The sequence below is a fragment of the Malania oleifera genome, chromosome 1, assembly GCF_029873635.1.
Source record: "Malania oleifera isolate guangnan ecotype guangnan chromosome 1, ASM2987363v1, whole genome shotgun sequence".
Classification (NCBI taxonomy): domain Eukaryota; kingdom Viridiplantae; phylum Streptophyta; class Magnoliopsida; order Santalales; family Ximeniaceae; genus Malania; species Malania oleifera.
In genome coordinates, this window is record NC_080417.1 from 2,247,101 (window position 1) to 2,260,195 (window position 13,095).

Here is a 13,095-nt window from a genome sequence, read left to right on the forward strand (position 1 = left end):
TCTATTGTGGTAAGGAATCAAGGAATACTCGATGTAAAAATTTACGGAGTTCTCTTAGGAATAAAATGGGAGTGATTCCCAAAGTCCAAACAAGACCTTAATATTATTATTTTTATTTCTTTCCAAATTTAGTAGATCGATTGATGTAGAAGATAAAAAGTTTGCTTAGTTAAAAATAATTTTTATTTTTAGATTTTTCAAAAATTATAGAAATAACACCTTATTTTTCAATTTTTCAAATAGTATATAAAAAATAGAAATCTAAGAAAAAGATATTTTCCAAATTTTCTATATAAACGAAAAGTAATTCTAAGGACATGTTTCGTTGTATAATATTGCATTTTCAGATTTTTGAATAATTATAAAAAGCTAATTTATTTTTCAATTGTCTAAACTTTGCATTAAAATTATAGAAAATAAAATATTTGTTTAGTTGTTGAAAAACAGTATTTATGTTTCGTTTCAAAATTTTTATTTCTTGATTTTTAAATAATTACAGAAATGAATATAAGTCCACTTGAATAATATGAATAGTATGTGACTCGACTAAGTATAAAAAAATAATGCACTATTACTTTTTTTCTCTAAAATCTATCATACTTAAGGTAAAAAACCTCTCCCTCTACGTGTCCGTATGCCTGTATTTTGAATGTTAGGCATGTGACAAATTTATCCAACATTTATTAATATCAGAAGAGGACCCACGATCAACAAGTGACACGTGGAGGGGGAGGTCTCCTATATAATTTCTCGTAAAGGAGTATGTGTAATTTTGAAGAAGTTAAGAAGCGTAATGAAAGGGATGTAATAACTCCCGCATTAAAGACCATACCCTAAATGAATAGGGACATTTAATTAAGTTAGAAATGTTCACCTATATAAATGGCGATAAAGTTAAAGATTACAGTCATGTGTATAACTATTATCTATATTTACAATCTCCTTACATCAACATTGGGGTAATCTCGGAAGTCCAAATCGACTCTTCCATATGTTATTTTATTTATTTATTTTTTAAGATTAGTAGGTATTCAGTCTTGCCGACTTTAACATCAACAATATTATATATCAATTAATCAAGAAAGAGGAAATAAATAAGGTTCTTGAAAAGCGAGATAAAACATATAAATGTGTCTTTTTAAAAATTGCATGCATTTGATATTAATGTCCGTTCAGTCTCACATCGTCTCTGTAAGCAGTTTCAGAGCTAGTATAAGATCCTCTTAACTCTCTCTCCTTAATACCTAGATTTTGAGAATAAGTTCTCTAACATGATATCAGAGTTGGGCCTTGAGTTGCTTAGCTCCTCCGTGGGTTGGACTTCTCCTCACCTCATTTCCTCCCATGGGCTCTTGTCTCCTCTTTCCCTCATGGGCTCGAGGGGAAGTATTAACTGTCAGCAGTTTCAAAGCCAGTATAAGATTCTCTTAATTTTTTCCCCTTAACACTTAGGTTTTGAGGATGAGTCTTTTAACATTTGATTAATACTCAAATATTGATATAGGGTAAAATTTTAAGATCCTAAATATTTGATTTTAAAATCATCATAGTTAAATGTAGAACCAGCCTAACTATAAAGTTTGAAATAGTATATGGTGTTGGCGCGTATCGGGCCTAGTATCACCAACCCAGGTGGCCGCGGCCCAATAGAGACTGCGGCCGCGGCCCAAAAGAGAAAGGAGGACAGGCCCAATGCTAAGAGGGCCGCTCTGCGGTTACGCCCCCGAGAAAAGGGGTGGCGCGTGGTAAATGTGTCAGAACAGGGAATGCACGTGCGCCACCGGAATCATCGAGATTTTTGAGTCAAAAGATGCTGCGCACGTGCCTTTTGGTCAACGGTCAAAAGCGATGTTTGGACAAAGCCTACGCTCCGTAATCATATATACATATTAAAAGTAAAGCAAAAGGGCGGGCACTAGAGCGATAAGCTCGAACGAACGAACGATGAAGATAATCATCATCCACTCGAGAGGCAATCTGCGCCATTGATTCTTTATAATAAGAGGATGATTGCCCAGAATGACAGCCGATGGAATCCACGTGGCCTCTTCTCCACTGTTGATCTCACTATGATCCTGCCATCATCACGGTGATAATAAATTAATCGTTATATATAGATATCTTCATTCTTCAGCTAGCTTAGGTAGCTGCATGATCACCAATACATAAGCAATATATTATGTATGTAAATGCGTCACATGGGTGGTAGTATAGGTCTTCAATTAAATTATAACATAAATTTGTTGAGGGTAAGTCGGCAATAAGAGTGAGTTGTAAGGTAGATATATCATAAAGTTATCGAAGGTTTCAGTTTAATTTTTTTTTTAAATTGTGATCTAATCAGAAGTTAACAGTTATAATCTATACGCCTCATCAATAAATGTGTCGATAGGGGTGTGTTTTTAATTACGTAACTACATTTGATTTTAAAAATCTATATGTATATAGGTAAATACGTGATTATAGATATTAATAATGTAATTATGTAAATATACAGATTCCTTTGTTCTCATCTTCGATATATTTACATCAGTGTAAATGTTATATGTATGTGTATGTTAATTAAGTATATGTATATTATTAATTAATTTTTTTTCGTATATGAACATATAAATTTTAAGTGAGGAATTCATACAGCCAGCACAAATTGCTGAGAATCGTTTCTCGAGAACATTGCAAATTAAATTGCAATCAAATTGTCGTGATGCATCTGTTGTGGAAAAACTGCCAATGCGCACTAGAAAAAACCAACAAATCGTTTCGAATCAAGTAATGCAACAACTAACAACGAACAATATAGAAACATAATCACACACAAATAATAAATAAAAGCAAATAATCAATGACACAAGAGATTAGGTGGTTCGGCAATGTGCTTACGTCCACGAGAGCAAACTACTGATTTTTCACTATCAATCCTCAACCTAGGCTTACAATATTGTTTATATTCTAACTCTACATGCACAAAGGACTTAGGACGTTCCTATAGTACCCCTGTACCAATCCTCGAAGAAAAATCCTCTGAATTCCCCAACCTACTGATCTTCTCAATTCAAAATTTGAAATCACCGTTGATGGTTTATTCCCGAGGCTAAACTGTCGATGTAACTCTCGCCAAACCGTCAGTTGTTTTCTTCCTGCAGCTCAGCTTCCTTATTTTCATTATCATGTTTTTCCTGTGCATGTGTTCTACTCAATATAAGCAACATACTCCAACATAGTCTTTTATAATTTGAGTCAAAAAATAAGATTTACTTATTAAAAGCATATTTCAACCGAGTTACATAAGATTTATGTAATTTTTTTTTTTTATGAATTAAGCTTATATTTAAGTAGATATTTGTCATACAAATTGTTACATGCATGTAAAGTGCACAGTCTAGAGATAGCAAATCAAATTAAGTATAATATTTTCTTTTTGACACTTGACTAATTTATGGAAATGATAAATATATCTTTCTCCACTTGAATACTAAAATTCTTTTTTTCTTTTTTCTTTTTTCTTTTTCAATCCAAAAATCGTAATCCTCAACACTTGAATCTTAGTGTCTAGCTAGGAAATGAAACTCTTAACCAGCTAAGCGATTCTTAAGTGACAGATTCATATCAAGTTGGTGTTCATCACCGATTAATTCAATGTATATATGTAGCCTCATACATATATATTAACGATAACAATATTTAAGAATAAAATAAATACTATCAAAATTTCTTAGAATTAAATTACATAGAGTTCAAAAATATTTGGATGGTCAGTGTTAGGAATTTCATTTATGAGTGATATGATGAAAAAATTGAATGGATAATAGGTCCTTCAATACATAATCAAGTCGATCTGAGACCTAATGATTGAAACTTTTAGGTCAAATTGATGCTCTTCCATATATATCAAGTTGATTTGCATTAAAAATTACTCCAGTCTTCATAATTGGTGTCCGAGGCAACTGTTCGATTTTCTTATGAGTTGTTAATCTCGTAGAAGAGGAGTAACAGTTAGATACATAGTTGGGTGACTTGGGTCCATGATGGCTCTCCACACGTGAAGACTCCTGTCCTAACAACTAGCTTACATCTTATTATTATCATCATTATTATTATTACGATGCTGGTTAATAAATGTTGCTTTATTGAATGTGTTGTAAGCAGTTAATGCTCTAGTCTAAAGGATGGAACAAAAGGTAAGTTTTACCAATCATGAAAAAAGTGAAAGATTTCATGAAAGCATCTAAAGAATGAACTTTTGGCAATGAGAATCTTCTCTTGATGATCACCTCTTAGGAGGCAAATAGACATAATGAAGAATGAAGCACTACCTCACTCAATAGTAGTTATATATATATATATATATATATATATATGCAAAGTTTCACTGTGGAAAACATCATGAGAAAGCAAATATCTTCATTTTTTGTTTGTTGTAGTGTTTGGAATTTAATGAGAATTCAATCTAAAATGAATTTGGACTTCACGGGTGAAGTGGTTTTTGACTGATTCACTTTAAGTTGTCATCCCAAAGGGTTTTATCCCCTTTTTGATATTAACTTTTTTTAAAAAATAAATAAATAATAGTGCTATTATTATATATACTTTTTATTTGGGTATATATATATATATTTGGTAAAAGAGGGCGATACCTCCTAAACTTTATTAGAAAACCCCTCACTTATGGCGGAGGAAAACCGTGGTTATAATTTTTTTATTTGGGTATATATACAACACTACTATTATAATTGTTTAGTTTTATGCAATAGATCTTTCATGACTTTTTGATCGCTCTCATTTCATGTTTGCGAAACTTAATTGGCAACCTTTTCTATTTTCTTGGGGTCGAAGTTCACGGAAATGAATTTATGTTGTTGGATACAAGTATATTAGTATATTCTTTCGGAAATTTTTGATGATGTGTAAAAAAATGGTTGTTCCAAAGTCAATTTCTTCTCCTAGCAAATCAAATTCTCACTATATCCTTGAAAGGGTATTGATACAATGTCAAATGTTAATTTGTTTGTAAATTTTGTTGACACACTTGATCATATTATCATCACAGATCCTGACTTTTCTTATATTTGGAACCATGTTTGTCAATATAAATGGAGTCCTACCACTATATTATTCATGAGAGAGCTATCAAATGTATATTTTGTCCGATATATTTGAAATAATCTTAATTTTAATTTCATTTTTTGTTGTTGATTACACTAACTATCTAAATGATTATTGCTTTGCACTGGTTATTGCATTTAGTTTGTTGGTCCTCTCATAGGTTGTTCCATTAATTGTTGCCGATTACAATACAAAAGTGGATTGAGAATTGCAAGGACACAACACGATACTAACATGACAATAAGAAAATTTCAAAAAATAAAATGAAGATATAGCGCAATAGGGCTACGCTAATTAGTTAATGTACTCACATATATGTAGACATCTTTTTCCTTTTAGATGACATATATTATAGTAATTATTGTTTAAAATGAAATACAAGCACTGTTCATCAATAATTATCAATTACTTATTTTACAAACTACACTTATAGAATCATCAACCACATTCATATTTATTATAGAATATTGACCCAACCAAAAAAAAAACCAACACTAAGGCATGGTTGATGGGTGAGCAATGGACATGGCTCATCAAGAAATTAAAAATGAAAAATTAATAGAGAGTGACAAAATGGCGAAGGCTTTGGAGAGAGGAGGAAATTCTAAGAACTGGGAGGTGTATAGGGTCCTACAAGGACGCGTAGTGGCCTTAGGGCTCCAAAGTCCAACCACTCCAATGTCAAAGAACTTCTAAGACAAGAATTATGCCCAAAAGCTTTCTCTTGTACTTCTAGAGCCGAGGGCCTTGGGCATCATCAAGCTTAGTTGTGCCTTGTCTTCTTCGGGAAGGCAACACCGCAACATGCTTGATGAGACGGTAGGTTCATTAAGTGCAAACCCTGTTAGGATCGGAGGAGTCCATAGGTAGGCTTGATACACATGAATGAACACCAATTTGACCTAAAAGTTTAAGTCCTATTGGGTCTTGAGCCCAACTATGTATATAAGCACCCATCATCTACTTTAATTTTCCAATGTGGGACAAGCTCACAAGTGGAATTCTCAACTATCTCCCCCTCACTTGTGAGTTCCAACCGCTCCCTCTTGGACGGAAATCATTTCCCTTTTGGGAGTAAGCCCAATTCTTCAACAATTGCTCAAGTGGACCTTACCACTGGCGCCTTACGTGCGTTGGATTGCATTCCATGTGCCTCCGAACTAATCCTACCTCTCACATCTTGACCCTATTCGGATCCATTCGCAGCCTAGATGATCCTTATTGGCTTCAGCCACACACTTGGTCCTCCAACTGTTAGCACGTCAGGAGAATTAGTTTCACGTATCGACTTTTTATGATGTCGCTCACACAGAGTTATGAACCTTAAGCCCTGATACCACTTTTTAGGATCGGAGGAGTCCATGGGTGGGCTTGATACATATGGGTGAACACCAACTTAACCAAAAAATTTAAGCTTATTAGGTCTTAGACCCAACTATGTATATAAGCACCTATCATCCATTTTAATTTCCAATGTGGGACAAGCTTACAAGTGAAATTCTCAACAAACCCACCTTGAAATTTTTATTTTTTTTTTCATAAAGTCATGTTTCACCTTCTCAAGGCAAGGGGGCACACTCATAATTTGATGTGTTTAACAGATGAGCTTTGCTCATATTAGTAAATAAGGTTTACTTATATTCAATAGATGAACTTTGCTCGTCAATTATTACTAGACAAGATTTGCTTATACTCAACAGATAAGTTCTGCCTATAAACGAGATGAACTTTACTTAATATACTTAACAAATAAGCTCTACCTATAATACACTCTGCCCATATCTGCTCTAAGACAAATGAGCTTTAGTTATGCTTGATAAATGAGTTCTGTTCATATACATATGAGTTTTGTTTATATCAATAGATGAACATTGCTTCTAATACCAACAAATGAGCTCTACCCATAAAATCGATAGAAGAGTTCTACTGATATTGTACAAGTGAGCTCCGCTTACACCTAATTGATAAAGAGGCATTGCCTATATTTGATAAATGAACCCAAAATGTTGACTTAGTAGAGTCCAAGAGGTCGACTTGGTTAAGTCTAGGAGTTTAGATTAGTGGAGTGCAGGAAGGTGAGCTTGGTGTGGTTAGGCTTATGTTGCTTTTGTCTAGTTATTACTCTTCTTGAGAAGGAATGTGATTTCCAAATACTACTAAGCTTGAAACAGTTTAAAGGCTCCGAAGTTAGAGGCAATTGATTGAAAATAAAATAATATTATAGATAACAGGGGAGGTTAAGAGGCGTCTTGACATTAAAAGATGTGACCTAAGATCCAATTAAGAAGGAAAAGTAAAGAGGGCAACTCTTAACCAAAGGAGAGGAAATGAAATACATACATAAGCCTTTAAGATCATATGACTCCTTAAGAATAAAAAATACTTGACATTATATATCAAAAGATTTCTCATCTATAAAAGGGGATTTTGGGAGAAAGTAAGGGATCTATAACCCAACTTTTATATTATTACTATTCAATGCTAGCTTATTTTTTCTATCCTTAACTTAAATATTGGAGAGAACTTTCGAAATTTACTCCAGGTTCCTCTAAGTCCTTTATGCTCTTTACTAAAGATGATCGAAGTCACAAATTGGTTCTGTAGATTTTGGCGGCAATTAGTCTTGACACCTTCACCTCAGTGCATAAGAAGGAAAAAGAAAATACAATACCAATAAAATTTTCTTTTTGCAATTTCATTTATAAAATGAGAGGACATTAGACCCATTAATCCATACTCCATCAAATAAATAAATAAATAAATGTCAGCCATTCAAATTCGGCAGTGTCTTGAGCGGCAACTCAGTAAGGACACAAGATAGGGTGTGGACCCCACACCATGCATGGGCCCCACACCTGACTTGTGTCTTGTTGTAATACCTTTCAAAAATACTATTCTTAAAAAGGGTACTACTTTTTTTTTCTTTGTGTGTGTGTATATATATATATATTATGAAAAATAAAAAAGATAATAATATTGAGGATCATTCGTAAAAATTTCAATTCGAATCTTAAAACTCCACCTCTAGGCATTTAAATTCACGCCTTGCAAATTAATTTTGTTCACACATAAAGAAACATTTGACGAGATTTACAGACAAAAAGGAAAATTAAAAATATGGTCAAACAGATCGAGGGAGTAAAAGGGACCGTTTGATATGAGAAAAGAGCAGATGATGCATGGGGAGCGGGGCCAGGTGTCCCTATCCGTTAACCCCAGCGGGAGGCCACGTCCCCTGCCAAATCATGTGGACCCATTCTTCTAAAAAATATATATATACTCAAAGCTTTAGCGGGCGGAGGGCAGGGTGCCCAACACCCACCCACCTACGTCCAAACAAAACAACCCACACAATGCGTGGGTCTGTTCCGTCGTCACCCGTCGGTTGGGTCCAAATCTCCGGAAGGACCCCTCGGCCCTCCCCGGGGAAGAGAGCCAGAAAGGGTCCATACCCTTTAGGGTACCTACCCTCGGCCTTGCCCTTGCCCTTCTTAGCCTTTAGCTACCTTTCTGTTTTGAGCAACAACCACCCCCACGCCACCTCCTCTTCCACCCTCTTCTGTTCTTTCCTTACGTAAGGGTAAGCGTATAGGCATCACTATGCATGTTTTTGAACCGGGTTAAAGCCGGAACGTCTAGGGTTTAAGGTTTAGGCTTTAAGATTATTCGGTCAAATGCGTAAATCAAAAATCAAGTATGTCTAACCATTTGGCTTATTTTACGGGTGTGAACTTGAAAACATTACTTACGGCGAGTTCCATCTCTTATTCGATCTCGTAGCTAGTTGTTGACATCCGACAAGCACGTCTCAAGCATATATATATATATTTAATTTGAAATTAAAGTAAAAAATCCGAGCACATTTTATTTACCCAAAATAACATTTTTTTTTTCTATTTGGAGAAGCAAAATTTTGTATTGTGGAAAAGAGTAAGTACTATTATGGGGATAAATTTAATTAATCTAACCATTTGTATGAGAGATGCCCTAGATTTGGATTTATGTAAGTGTAATACACAAATTCTAGTAAATTTTTCATCCAAATTTACACAAATTCAAATCTAAAACTTAAAATCCAATCTTTTAGATACAATTAACCTTGAAGCATATCTCTAGGAATAGTTCTATGTGCTTGAGATACTATTGGGAGACGTAATTCAGGAAGGTTAATTCAATCCTAGAATGAATTTATTCCTCTAACAAGCGACTGCTATTGATTTAGTATACGTATGAAGAAAAAGAAACTAATTTTTGTTATTACTTTTTTTTTACCAAATGAGACTTTTTGCACCTAGGAGCTTTTTACGCGTAGGTCCACATGGGTCTCGTACGCAAAAGTGGAGACGGCAAAATGTCTAGTACGATGAACCGAACAAAGGCTAAATACAAGCTACAAAGATTACCTCGGTAAGATTATTATAATATTTAATTTTTTGTATTAACCAACTTTTAGAAAGAAAAAAATGGACAGGTGGAAATCTTGTGACTACTTTGGTCAACTATATATGTTGCGATCAGGAAAATTTTGCATTAAATTTTCTATATAGTGGGAGTATCTATTAAGTAAATTAAAATTGTAGTGACAAATTCGAATCTTAAATTTAAAATTGTGTGATAAATTCAATAACTTTTATAACATTTTATATACTAAATTCTATAATATTTGTTACAAATTTGAATTTCAACCTCACTACAAAAAAAAAAAAAGGCCTTTAGACTGTCACTAAAAATAGTAAAATGACCTCAGTCGAGTAATTTAAGAAATCTAAATTGAAATTATATAATTAGATACTCTTTAAAGCGAATGCATGCATCGATGTTCTAATTAATCAGATTGTGTGCAAGGTGAATGATTTAGCTCATTAATGCAGAGGTAAGATAATTGGGCATCTAATTAAGTCACGTCGATGTTCTCAAATTGTGTTCACTTGAATCATTTAGCTCAATGCAGATGTCAGATAATTGGGGACCTAATTAAGTTAAGTACATATAATTGCATACTTTTTTATTATTGAGATCGACAACACAAATTCCCATAATAACATCTATAACATGGTGCTCCCCAGCTAATTAGTCAACGGTGTCATTCTCAACCATTCACGGAATATCATGTTATTTTGTGTAACTTTTTAATTAATAATCCCTCTTACACGATCAATAGTTCTATTAATTAAATCGGTTATTCGTGGGTTTTTTTTAAATTTACCCAGCTAAAAGCCATTATTCCCAAACTTAACCCACTTTAATTACTTCTCAATACTTCTTATTTCAAGGTTTCTAATTAATGCCCGCACACGAAAGCGAAAAAACACTTTAATTAATGGGTTCGATTTGTAATTATATGATGAATTGAATTTGAAAAAAAAGAAAAAGAAAACCCTTTTTAGCAATTAGAATAAATGTGTCACACAAAGAACTAATTAAACAAGTTAAATTAAACTAATTAATAAATATTGTACACATTTCATGGAACATCAAATCCTAGCATAATAATTAATGGTCTACATCAACCTCAAGCTAGAGTTATATTAATTCAGGAACATATATAAATCGTTGCATGCATGCATGGGGAATTGGCACTCGAAGAAATGGGTCAACACCTAGCTAAAGTGTAGGTCAAAATTCTTAATGAATTAATTAAAAACCCAAATCCCATGTTACTTGGGCATGTAATTCAACACACACATACTTTGAAGGAGGGAAGCTAAAGCACTATTGCGTGCACTGCATCCATCCTTCCTTCCTTCCTTCCTTTCCCTTTTCTCCCTTTTTCACCTTTTAATTTCTTTCTAACGGTCCATCTTAATTTCACTCTGCACTAGCTCAGTTCTAGGGTTAAAAACATGATGACTGCCCATGCATTAAAGATGGAGTTATATTAATTAATTAGAGAGAGAGAGAGAGAGAGAGAGAGAGAGAGAGAGAGAGAGAGAGAGAGAGAGAGAGAGAGGTGTATTGCATGACATGCAATTAGGAAAAAACTGAAAAGAGAAAGGGAGTAATAAAGGAAATAGGGATGGTTGGGGGAGGGATGGGGAGGAGAACTCATATTGGGATCGTCCCTACGCGTCTCTGTGAGTTCGTATTTTAAGAGAATAAAGGGTTGATGAGAAGATCAATCTGTCCTTTGAGTCTCTCTCCCATTAGTCCCTCAAAACTTTCAAAATAGTTACTTCCATCATTTTATTTGTGGACCCTAATATATGAGATCTATTCGGGATGTTATAGAGGAGACCTCTCCCTCCACGTGTCCGTGTGTCTACTTCCTAAAATCTAAACATATTGAAAATGAATCCCTATCTTTATATGTCGATCTTATATTAATGAATATAAAATCAATTTATCACATGTTATAATATCTATAGTGCAGGCACACGAACACGTGGATGAGAGTTTCCTGTATGATTTCGCCATTGTTTGGAGTATTTTCATTAAATGGGGGAGACTGATGAGATGACTACCGCTGGGAAATTTTTGGAGAAATTATACAGGGGACCTTTCCCTCCACATGTCTGTGTGCTTGTTTCCTTAATATTAGACATGTAATAAATTGGTTTTACATTCATTAATATCAAAGAGAAACGTATTTTCAGTAAGTGTATAATTAATGAAACATGCACACGGACACGTGGAGGGGAAGGTCCACTGTATAATTTCTTGAGTTTTTGGTCTCTCGGCTGGATCTGGTTGCTCCATTTTTTGCAAGAATGCTTTATATATACATATATAAGTGGACGAAATTAAGTAGAGGTTAGTTACTGCTTAGAAAGAGTTTAGTGTCACGGGTTCACGTGAGTACTCTAAGACAGAGTGGGGCTCACTGACTGCACCCATTTTACTCTTGCTATGTGGACCCGTGATGGTCACGGGTCTATGTTAAACATCATTGCTCTTGATATTTAGCCGTTGGAAAAAAAAAATGAAACGTTATTTTTTGGACTAAGAGGATGGATTTTAACTTTTACACTTTAAATTACAGGATTTTTTGGATAAAATTTAAAGTCATTTTGTACTTGGTCTATTCAAATTAAAGTGTTTTGAATTATTACAAATGATATGCGATTGTTTTTACAAAATTATGCACAAAATTTATACATTTTGAAAATTTATACTACAGGAGGAAAATGTGAAAATGGCTGGTTATATTCAGTGTTACTCTAAAAAGTAAGACTAAAGGTCAAATTTTGTTAAAACGACTATATATATATATATATATATATATATATATATATATATATATAGTTATCAGTTATTTAAACGATTACACACATTACTCGTTACCCGAAAATATTGACTTAAGCGTAAACCATTATCCATGACTGAAAAATGATTTTCAATTAGAAATTCACTTCACCTATATTTGCGCTATTCTAAGTCCTTTCCTTTTAATTATTCCCAATAGATGCTATAAAAATATAACCTCTGACAATATCTAAATGTGGCAATGGCACAAATAAATATTGTGACAAGTAAACTTTTGGCAACGCTAGAATTAATGCTGCCATGTTTTACTTTAAATGGTAATGTCTAAATTTTTTGGACGCTATAAAAAATGTGAAAAAGCAATTTTGAATTTTCTTCTAAGTTCTCTAATGTTGCGGTAAGTTACAGTACTCAAACGAAATAAATCAAGTTATAAAAACCCTAAAATAGTTTGTCACTTCAAATTTATTAATTTAAAACAATTATAATTAATTACTTAACTAATATTAGGATCACCAGTACAAATTTTGAATAATAAGAATTCAATTAAATATAGAGAGTCATTACCTTATTATTTAAAAAAAAAAAACAAAAAATATGAATTTTAATCCCAATTTTGGAAGGTAAGAGAAATTTGAGTAAAAGAACAAATCTAAAATGATATGTGGGCTTGTCATGACCAGGGGTTGATAAAATAACATTGCTCTTGGTGTTTACTTGTTAATAATAATAATAATAATAATAAAAATAAAAATAATAATAATAATAATAATACCAGGGAGGTTGTCT